At 36.4% G+C, this 12,230-nt stretch overlaps 1 protein-coding gene across 20 annotated transcripts in view; it reads right to left on the bottom strand.

The window, feature by feature from the left end:
* Positions 1–12,230, bottom strand: part of LOC124642934 (serine/threonine-protein kinase MARK2-like) — a 188,843-nt gene that overhangs the window by 81,039 nt on the left and 95,574 nt on the right. The window lies entirely within an intron of this gene.

Consider the following 12,230-nt stretch of genomic DNA (forward strand, 5'->3'; position numbering starts at 1 on the left):
TATACCCCGTAGTTATAAAAATAGAGGGGGGGGGACATACTTTTTACGACTTTGAGAGCTGATATCTCAAAAACCGTTCACTTTAAGAAAAATGTTTTTTAGAAAACTTTATATCATTTTAAAAGACCTTTCCATTGATACCCCACACGGGTATGTACATCGAAAAAAAAAATTTCATCCCTCAGTTACATGTATGGGGGGCCCCACCCCCAATTCTTTTTTTTACTATTTAGTGTCATATTTTTGTAGCGGTTCATACAACACATATTCCCATCAAATTTCATCACTGTAGTACTTATAGTTTCCGAGTAAATCGGCTGTGACAGACGGACAGACGGACAGACGGACAGACGGACATGACGAAACTATAAGGGTTCCGTTTTTGCCATTTTGGCTACGGAACCCTAAAAACGTTTATTTCAAAGAAAAAATTGCGGAATGCCACATACGCTTCAATAGTAATCGAGTCGGGATTGGATCTCAGTCGAATCGAGTCGAACGTCAATCGAAGGTCGCTTAAGTAAAATTAGGAGAATCGGGCCCCTGGTGCTGCCGTACAATGAATCATTGTTTCTGCAAGACTGCGGTTAGACAGTAGGTCAGCACGAGAGTTACCATGTTTTGCGTAAATAGAAATACCAAAAAGATCTTCAAAAATAGGAAAAAAAACATATATGTATACCTACCTACATTGTACTACTACTAAATCGTTACCTACCTACTCATTTTAAGTCGTTATACTTAAGCTACATTAAAAAATTAACTGTGTCTTCTGGCTTTTGCAGTGCCGATTTGGGCTACGGTGAGAATCATCATTTAGAGGTAGAAACACGTCGAAGACAGAAACGTAAATAGGTGCATAATATACATGTCTATGTAACATTTGTTTTACATTTTATAGACACTAATAATAAATGATGTTCTACAAAATATCCCACCTTACACTAAACAAATAGACACCCCAGCACACAATAACAACACTTTCGCACAGAAGGTACGAGTATATCTAAACGTAAGATCAATGGCGGAGACGTGGTAAGGACAATGCCTGCACTTTGCTCCGAGACAAAGTCAGGGTTTAGGAAGTATGCTGAACATGGGAGCTGCCAACTATGTGGTATTGTATTGGCGTTGGACGTTTCATGGGATGGGATTGACCTTCAATACTGTTTATTGGTAAAGTTTGTTATTGTTTTTGTAGAATACAATGCTAAGATTACAGTTATTGTCGCAGGAATTTGTTGTTTTTATAGCTGCATTTTAATGTTTATTACTTAAAGCTTCTCTAGAGTCCTAATTAGTATTTTAAGTACTATACGAAGATACGAAGTATACTATTTTACACCGTAATTTTTTGGCCTAACACCGTGTCACGATAAGTAAGTACCAAGAAAATGGTGTCTGAAATCATGGTCAACCAAATTCAATTCATGTTCTACTAATTTGTAAGTCATTACATAAAATATTAAAGAAACCTTACGTACAAAATTCCTAACAACTTTAAAGAGTAAATATGTTTTTATCACACTCCAAATATGGTTACGGTACTTGCGGTACGTCCTACGTGCTATCACCGAGATAGCAGATAGCAAGTGCACAATTTCCTTGTAGATAATTCGCGACACTATTCCTTGTGTCAACATTTGATAACAGGCTTGACTCAGACCCGACTTGGAAATGTGAGGTGTGCTTTTTTTACTGCTTATTATGGATTGTGTGAAATCTTGTTTGTGGCTTTCACCCGGTACCTACATATTTGTGAAGGTACCCATACATTCTGAACGCAGGAGTTAGAAATTCTACACTTGTATCACAGAAACAAATCCAATGCTTTTTATAAGATCTTGCTTTTCTATATTCATCTTAAAAATAAACCCCTTCTAATTATATAAATAATAAACAGATTTCTTAACAGTTATCAGGTCCTATAAATACATGAATCAATCGTCATCAGTCTTTATTGTTCCACAGCAGGGCTCAGGGCTCAGGCCTCTTCTCGAACAGAAAATGATAAATAATCAGACATACATTTAAATGTATAGAATGATTAACACATTAAACACACGCATTTAAATATCCTCCGTAAAATTACAAAGAAATCAATTAATCAGGTATCAGTATATCACGTTATCAGACGACTTATCACGCGAGATATCAGACCAATAACCAACACGGCCTTTATCACGAATGTCTATAGATTCATTATTACTAAGTGTATAAATAGCATTCATAAAATATTCTTGTATGTTATTAGTCCTATAAAAATAATTTAAGATCTTGTTGGACTAATAAATACAAAATGAGTTTTGCATCAATAAATTATGTGTTACTTAATAAAAATTATGGCATATTACACAATATCCTTTTAGCACCGGAATTTAAGATAGTAAATCAATAAATCAATATAAACGAATAGGGTAGTAAAAAAAATGGGAAACATTTAAAACACATTACGAACGACTCCCAAAATGGGTCGCCAAAGTGTCCCCGTGGGCGAAACCTAATTAAAACGGCTCAACAATCTGTTACATTTGACAGTTATTATAAAAACATTTAAATTTCTGTATTAAACTTATTAATTTATTACCAACATTGTTCATAGTATAAAATTTCTGGTCCTAGAGCTAACGTCGGCCCAATTAATTATAATGAAATATGATACTATTATAAAGATATTAAAACGCCTAAAACCATTTTGGCTCACCACCCTATTATAGGCGAAACAATTTTGATGAACGATAATGTCATATTCCTATTACATTTCTTGATATTTGACCTTTGCTTGATGGATTGCTTACCATACGGGGAAAAATAGCATTGTGTTTACATATGTCATTGCTATATTAAGCATTCACTAATAAGCATATGACAATAGGTACATAAAAAAGGAGTTGTAGTTGTAGTAGTTGCAAAGCAGATCAAATGACAAGTCTAGACAAAAAGTATTTTTAGAATTCCGTACACATTGCAAGGAAACCATATCACTGTAGTTATGCTGACTAATTACATATTTGTAAAAGGCTCTCAGGATTTAACTCAATTACAGCCAGTAACAGTTACAGTGGTATCATTAACCGAACGCGCTTTATCGGGAACTACTAGAGATTTCAAAAAAATCAGGAGGTAGATAGCCCATTTATTGACGACAGGCTACTTTTTTATCCGTTCCCATGGGACGCGGGTGAAACCCCGTTGGTTGTACCGAACCCAACGAATCAAGTTCACACTTCGCACACAATTTTTTTCCAGATCATTGTTCATTTAATCCTTCGAAGCCAGTAGGCAAGAAACAATAAACAATACACTTGATACGAAGCATTGTGTTGACTATCTGTTGTAACAAGAATCAAGGTTATTCTGCACGTCTGTCTGTCTGTGGAGATCTAGACCGCATGTGTACCGTAACATGTGATACTTTGTTTATTTTAATATGTTGGGGAATAGAAAAATAATCTATACATATAATAAATCTGTAGAAAAGTAATTTTTGTACATTGAAGAAATTGACAAAAAAAATAGCCAGCATGTTAAAGGATAACTAACAGAACCCATTTCCATCATTTTTGTAATTTTTGTCTGTTTGTCTGTTTGTCTGTTTGTCTGTTTATCTGTTTGTTTGTTCGGGATTCACGTAAAATCTACGAATTAAATGCAGACAATGCTTATATACAAAAATTCTACGTAACTTGGGGTATTACTTAGTTTTTGTTTCATCGAAATCGATTCACTCTATCAAAAGATATGATTAATTTTGTGAATTCAAGATGTAAAATATTACGACACGCAATCTATTTGTCAAAACTGTACATTTGAATGTTGTACTTATATTAGTTGATCGGCCTATTATTAATCTTTACACAGAAAATCACACCTTTATAAGTAACTTCGGAAGAAAAAAAAAATGAAAATTTTGTTTAGCCAAGGTTAAAGTAGCTCCATCTGTGGTACATAAAATACATCATCAATTTGTCAAAGGAGCGACGTTAAGGTGATCTTCACACTGCCCCGCATCACGCTGCATCTTGCGTGTCGACGCACCTACGCGCGTTCCTGCGGGAGTGCAGATCTGCATCATCGTGCGGGTTTTTCGCGCACTCACGCGCGTAGGTGCGTTTAGTAGATTCACGCACAGCGAGTTCCATTTTCAAATATACACGTCACGCCCATTCAAAATCACGCGCGGCATTGCGGGATTCAGTGTGCCATACCTTGCGTCTCGCCCCGCACCTACGCGCGGGGGTGCGTGTTTCTCCGCATGTATGTGCGTGATCCGCATGAACGCGCGTGGATGCATTTTCAGTGTGTTGGACTATGCGTGTTTTCCATACAAACGGAGATATTTCCATACAACGGAAAAAAACGCATCCACGCACTACGCTGCATCATGCGGGGCAGTGTGATAATCGCCTAAATGACAATATTACCATACATTCTTTATAGAGGATTATTATTTCAACAGATGGAGTTGTGTATTATCCGTAATTCACCATATTTTAACACGAAGTGTAATTTTTCGATAGACATTTCAATTGTGTTTGTCAGTTTGCCGTGCCACATCAAAATCCAACTATAATTATTACCTTGATGAAAGGAAAATTAATAGTTCTCGGCCAAATTTAAAACGGTGCCATCTGAATTATTTTTTGAACATTATGTCAAAAATGATGACTTTAGTGGAACAATTACTTATCATTTAAAGTTACAGATGGAGTTCATATCAGGATTTTTTCATAAACATAGTTTAGCTTATCTTCCACTAATGTGGTGGCCTTAAAACAAATTACTTTGAGTGAGTAGTATTAAGTAGACCTTAATTATTTTTTCTGATGCAAAATATGTAAAATTAATCCTAGAAGAAATGAGGATCTATCTCTCGCAGGCGCTGCTAAGCGTGAGGTAGGTAATGTAGGATTCTGTAGCTTTAAAAACAAGCCCAGATACAAAGTGCAGATAAGAAATGGGAGTTTTCTCGATTTAATACCATACACACGTAAAATGCTTTATGCGTCTGAAAACGTACAAATTACGCGCTGCATACCAGAGACAAGTTTACTTTCAACTTCTGATCGCAAATACACTGTTCACGATTACGAACAGTCTCAGTAAGACCCGAGCCAAGTCTAAAAAAACACCTTTTATATAAAACTACGTTTGATGTCATTTAATCACAAAGACAGAATTGTTCTCTGTTGCAAATCCTATCCACCTATATCCTATCCTAATCCAGAATGCATTGCAGGTGTGCATTGCACAAAAACCAATGGTATCCTATTCGAGAAGTCAAAGACTTGACCTGCTAACGTCAGCTTCTGCGCTAAGCAAGTGTTCTTCATAGTACCATCAGAATTACATTCATCGTTGAATGAGGTGATTAAATTTTCAGAAACCACAATAACAGTAGGAGCCAAAGCGTATGATCGCTTCATAGAGCTCTGATTGGCCCCAGGTGACCAAGTCAGGTCTGATTTGTTTGTTCATCAGATCTTTGACAGTGTTTCGGTGGATACTTACTGTCGTCCTGTTTACGTGTGACACAAAATATGGTATATAAACGTCCTCCGCAATAGCGAAATTTTCCCGGTGTGCGGTAGTGACGCACAGTATACAACACTTCTGTTTCTTTTGATTTGCTGGCTCCACCAAGAAATGGCAAATTGCGAGCGTACATTTTGAAAATCTTGGCAAAACTGCAGGTTTCAAGTACGAACACATGAAGTGGACTCGCACAGATACGTACATTTTGCCTATTCGTGAACTAATGCAAACATTTCGGTGGAGTCCCGGCTTAGGCCACCACATTAGGCGTGCGCGATCCTCGGGCGTGTGAGTAGCGCGGGCGCCGCGCGTGCGTCGCGAGCGCGTTGCGTGACCGTCGTGTTTTGCTGCCCTGCGGCATTTGCAGCGCGCTCGCGGCTTGCACGCGCCGCTCTCCTTGACGTTTAACTGCTAAGGCGTTTAGCGGGCGGCGGGGATAGCGGGCGAAGGGGTAAGAACGCAACTCGAGCGCCGCGTGCTCGCCGCGAGCGCGTCGCTTGCACTCTTCACACAGGCCGCAGGGCAGCAAAACGCGACGTTCACGCAGCGCGCTCGCGACGCCCGCGCTACTCACACGCCCGAGGATCACGCACGCCTAATGTGGGGTCAGCCTTATCATAGTGAGTAAGTGCACAGAAAATCCCCGTCATACAAGTGTTTCTCCCCAGTAGTGAAACTATCCGTAACACTATATATACCTACCCTATGCGCCTGCTGATGATGATGACTCATTTTATCATCTATCCAGCTATTCCCCAACTATGTTGGTGTTGGCTTCCAGTCACCGAATCTGTTTGAGTACCAATATTTTGCTTGGAACGACTACCTATCTACCTATCTTCAATCCAGTCAACTACACAAGACGATATCCATGGTAAGACTGACAGACTTTCTGGCTTCTGATTAGTCGCAGCAGCTGCAGAAAATGTAAAAATGACAGGTTTGTCAGACTCAAAGCATATAGACATAGATTATAACTGTTTCCTGTGAAAATTACTTACCCACCTTATACGTAATAATTTTCCAAATTGGCTGACTAGATCCAGAGATATTCACAACGTCACAAACTTTACTTCTTTTGTTTAGATAAATGGTCACATCCACAACACAACCTTGATCAATGAATCTAAGCGACTGCTAAGTGCTAATCCTAATTATACTGTCACGTGAAAGAATGCACCTACGGGATAAGTAGTATTTTGACTATTCTATATTGCCCACGCAGACGAAGTTGCGGGCAACAGCTAGTAACAAATAAAATCGCGGGGTCTAAAGAATTTGCGCTTTGATATTTAAATGTCAGGTTATCCAAAAATGTATCATGTATGTAACATTACGCCTATCCTATTGTAACATTCATAGATACATCTCACCATAAGCATAAGTAAATTTTCTCCCTCCGAAATATTCCTGATCTGAGATAAATTAAATAAGTTTTATGTTTTTAATAAACATAGGGTACGAGCCGTTTCTTTAAAGAACTAATCAAATTAACAAAATTATGACGTCTTTACAAAATTCAGTGCGATTTACACAATGAATAGCAAGCGGGCGTCACGGGCGATGCCTGCAGTCGCCTTGGCCGACCGGCATCAATTCAATGCATTTGCTTGATGAGATACACTGTGCATTTCGTAAATGAGATCCACCGTCTGTGGTAGATTTTTGAAAGTGCGCTTGCTTTTCTTAAAACAAAGTAATGTTTAATGTTTCCTTTCTATTTAATTTGAAGGAGTTTTTTACAGTTATTTCCTACTAGCTTCTGCCAGCGGTTTCACCCGCATCCCGTGGGAACTACTTCCCGTACCGGGATAAAAAGTAGCCTATAGCCTTCCTCGATAAATGGGCTACCTAACACTGAAAGAAATTTTCAAATCGGACCAGTAGTTCCTGAGATTAGCGCGTTCAAACAAACAAACTCTTCAGCTTTATAATATTAGTATAGATGTTAAAGGTGCAATATTTGCCGAATGCATACAACATGCAAAAAAAAGTAATAATATAACGGTGTTCCATTATTAACACACTTAAGTATTGTATTTTCTTTACGAGATACACGCAATGGTATACGTTACTAATTGTTCGTATATTATATACACATTTATGATTATTTGCCAAGAGGGTTTATTACAGAGCTACAAAGCTGAATACACATAATACGCTAACTCAAGCATACTTGACAGCAATACAAAGCCGGCTTACACTATCCAACTGATTTAGTGTATCTGTAACCCAACAGACAAATAATATTATGATTAATGTAACTACGTCACGGAATAATGCATATCAGTGCATCAAGGATAGCAATACCGCTTATCAATTTGATTGCGATATCAATAAAAACACGACATATTTATTTTTGTTTAAGCCGACTATCGAATTCTGTCTCATTCCAAATACTGAGAATCCTTAAATTGATATGAACGTAAATGTACTTAGGAATGTCACGTTCCGTACCATGGGATTCGTGCGTGAAAATTTGGTGTTTTTCACGGTATAACTGCTGATCGAATTTTCATGAAACTGGACACGGATAGCCTATACATCAGAATAGCTACTTCTTCTGTGGATAAGACATTTTATAACCTCAGATAGCGGGTAACCAGCTACGTTGGGGTCGGCTTCCAGTCTAACTAGATGCAGCTGAGCACCAGTGTTTTACATAGACCGACTGCCTGTATTAGCTCATCTATCCAGTTACCTGGGCCCCGTACCCGTGTTACCATTGATAAGCAAGGAGTATGCTATAGCTACTTATACCTCAAATGAATTCACAATTAAAACAGTATTACAGCCAACGCGAAATTCTTCAAAGACTCCGAACAACATAACTATTTGTCTAGCTAAATAATACTCATAATGCTAATAGTACAAAACTGGCACAAGACCGACCGGTATGTATGTGTGTCTGTATGTATGTGTGTACGTCTGTTTAATTAATACTGTACGGACGCAACAGGAATACTAATGTACGCGTCATGGCTCAGTTTTTGCTACGAAACTGTGTAATACTGATTAAGGAATGTTTTTGAGTTTAGACATGTTTTTGTATGCGGAAGCATCACTATAAATATTTTAAAATAAATTTACTTAATGTTAACTTAATAAGTTACTAACATGATCACATACTTGTGCTGCTGTTCAAACTTCCATCATCAGCTGATGCACACACACACATCTCACACTCACACACACAAACAAAATGAAATAATAACACAGCTATACGGTTCCACGTGCCGGAGATAAAAGGTCGATCCCTCTAAGTGTTCCCATAAGTTTAGCTTTGACCCGAATGACATAGCAAAAGAATTCTCGTTTGGAAAGCCTTTTTTATCTGAGCGTTGGTATGTTTGTTATGGATTTTACGATTCATATTGTGATTATATAGCTTGTTAATTTAGAATTTAGACGTACATTTTCTACTCTAAAAAAAAGCCATTATTTTTAAAGTACTTAGAGGATAACCTGTGATTTAATAATTGAAAACAGTGGTATCCTTATTCAACTATGTTACTGATATCTCGTACTATGACTTTCTGACCGACCCCAAATAAAATTGAGATAAGGGCAGGAGGATGATGATACATAAATAGATTTCGCTATACTATGAGATTACATCAGAAACATTTATGAGGCACCATTCATTATAACAATGTTTAATGAATGCTTTAACTCTCATTAATAAGAAGAACGTACAAAAGATAAAGCAGTAAGTTATTTACTGGTCTACTGGTCAAATAGCTTAGATATCGGTGCTAAGGTCGACGCGACCCGGCGTTGAGGTCGCAAGGTTGTCAATACACACTCTTTTATTTATATTTAGTTTATTAAAATATTTGCGTTGGGTAGTTAATTATTGTGATTACTTGTGTGGTCACTAATAACTCAAGTATTACACAGTTTTATTTTGCCACCTTAGTGCTAATTTTGGTCATACTAAATATACTTTTAACACCCTAACAACATATGAAACCGCATCAAAATATTATTTTCTCATAAAATTAAGATTAGATGGTCCAACCAGAGAAATTTGGGACCTTTAACATAGATATTTTTCTCTTAAAAAAAAAAAAAAACTACTTTTCAGATGATATTGATGATTAAACGTAATAAAAATTACCGAAGGTAAGATTACCGATCGATACACGGTCGAGCAGCAAAAACCACTCAATGACACAACTGCATTGCACCATTTTAAATTGCTGTGAACTATAAGTTGATTAAATTGTTACTTTTCTGTCATGCGATGATATATTAAAACAATGATTATAATGTCTTCATAACTTCAAGAAGTTATACGATGTATTTGGTACATTATAAAAAGGCAATTTTGTATGTATTTACAAATATCATCTTGTCCTCCACCTTGGTAAATCATTATTTTGTTACACGTTACTAAAAATCATCATAATTAACTTCAAATACACGCGCGGCCCAATCGGTTTTGTTATAACTGCCGATATGTAATAGGTTAAGCACTGCATAAAAGTCGATATTAAAAAAAACTCTTCTTTTACAGAACAGGCAGGCTTAGAATGTAACCAAAGGCCTAGGGTAATTTATAAGTACCACAAAATAAAACAGCTAATTCCCCACCGATAAAAACACCCAACCAATCTCAGAATTCTCAGAACCCTAATCTATCTAACGCTAAATAAATAATCCGTGCTATAATAACGATAGATAGATATACGTCAAACTAATACAATATATCGATTCTTATAGATACGTGGATCGGCGTCCAGTCACGTTTGCGTTATCTCTCGATTCGAAACAATGGTAATCGATATGATGAACAATTACACACGTGATAGTTTTATTAAGACTAGTGTTAGATATTGATTAACCATCGGCTAACACTGTCTTATTAGTTGCCAAGATTATAAGCAAGCCTTAAAGCGCTTATTTCTCAAATCGATAGAAGAATTTATGAAAAGGCGTTTTATCCATATAATCCCTGTGGCAATAGAAGAAAAATACAAACTTTAGATTTTTTTTTGTGTTCAAATGTAGCTAAATTACCGATTGTCTTGCAAAGAGGTAAGAGTGTCGTTACTTAATGTCAGACATTACAAGGAACGCGGAAGCAAAAGTTGAGGCACCACAAATTCTCCAAAATGCTAGTAAAATGGCTGACATCCTTTAAATATTCAATGATAACTTGCAATATAGATACAGCTGAAGCAGGTATTTATAATGATGGTTAATTAAGTAGCTCTCGAAAACTATTAAACTACAAAAATACGATGACATCAGAGCCACACATTTCCAAGTCATTATCAGTACTTATCAGTACTAATCTGATAAAGTTCCTTAACGGGACGATAAACCGTATGTTTTCACGCCCAGCAATATTCGCTCGATAAATACTCAGGTTAAGTGAACTAAATATTGTTAGCACTGAAGATAATAAATAAAACAGTGTTGCCTGTATACATATGAATCACTCGATTCTCTCATTATTAGAATTTCCCATAATAAAATCTAATAAGAGAACTATAGAGTCAAAAGTTCCGGCTTATTATAAACCTATTTATATTTACAACGATAGAACATTAATCATAATCAAATCACTTAATGACTTTCAGACGAGGCAAAGCCAATTTAAAAATATAATTATAATTAATTAAAGTACAAGATAGTCCTAAGATGTTTATTAATAAACTTGTTATCCCATAAATAACACGGACACTATAAATAAAATAACTTCAAAACAAATAAATGCAATCGATGTAAAACATGGTGTATTAGCATATAAGATATGACTTGCAAAACATCATTTAAAACTGCGCTTACGTGAGAAAAACAACCAATACTGAGTCACTGTAAACTATTGTAATTTGTATTAAAACAAGAGAATATTGTAACAATGTTAGCACAAGATAATAATGGAGAGCAATGTTTAAGACAATCATTTTGAGACCTTGACAACATAAAAGTCAGGTGATTTAAGTTTAAAAGCGAAAGCGGAATTTACGTCTTAGAATTAAGTAGTAAAACTAATTAAACGTTAATGTAGACACTGACTGGTTGGAAATATGAATTTTAAGTAGTAATAACTTTTAACATGAAGTTCACTTTCTTTTGATAATCTACAAACATAATAAAGCTGTCAATAAATGCAGAAATCATTCCTTAGATATAATTATCACCATGCACTTTCATTAGTTGGTAGACAATTGTGCAGTACCCCCTAAAACTTATGTCCCTTAGACTGCAACATTTTCCTCGACCCCAAACCAAGTCAACCGTGAACCTTGGCAAACAAAAACCGGACATCGAACCGAGTAATTAGGACTCCAAAATCATTCATTTCTCGTCTCATTAGCAAGTGGTTAGCCAAAAATCTAGGTCGGTGTAATTTCACAAATGTAGCGAGCGTGACTGCCAACCTAGTACTAGGAAGAAGTAAGAAAATTACTAAATACTTTTTGAATACTGTTCTTGTAAAGGCTGTGTGCTGATTGGTTCGTTTGTAATTAGTTTACATGTGTATAGATTAAAGCGTCATGGAGGCTTTAGATGTCTTCCTCTTAGATACAACGTGTCTTGGTAATTAGTGTTTACAATCCTTTGAAATACATATGTATGTCTGGTAATGTGTCTCGAAAATCCAATCACAACTTGTTATTGTACTATAATCGTCGGTCACTAAGAAAAACACCTGCTCAAATTACAGGAATAAAGTAAAGCCA

Source organism: Helicoverpa zea, chromosome 26 (assembly GCF_022581195.2).
Source record: "Helicoverpa zea isolate HzStark_Cry1AcR chromosome 26, ilHelZeax1.1, whole genome shotgun sequence".
NCBI classification, from domain to species: domain Eukaryota; kingdom Metazoa; phylum Arthropoda; class Insecta; order Lepidoptera; family Noctuidae; genus Helicoverpa; species Helicoverpa zea.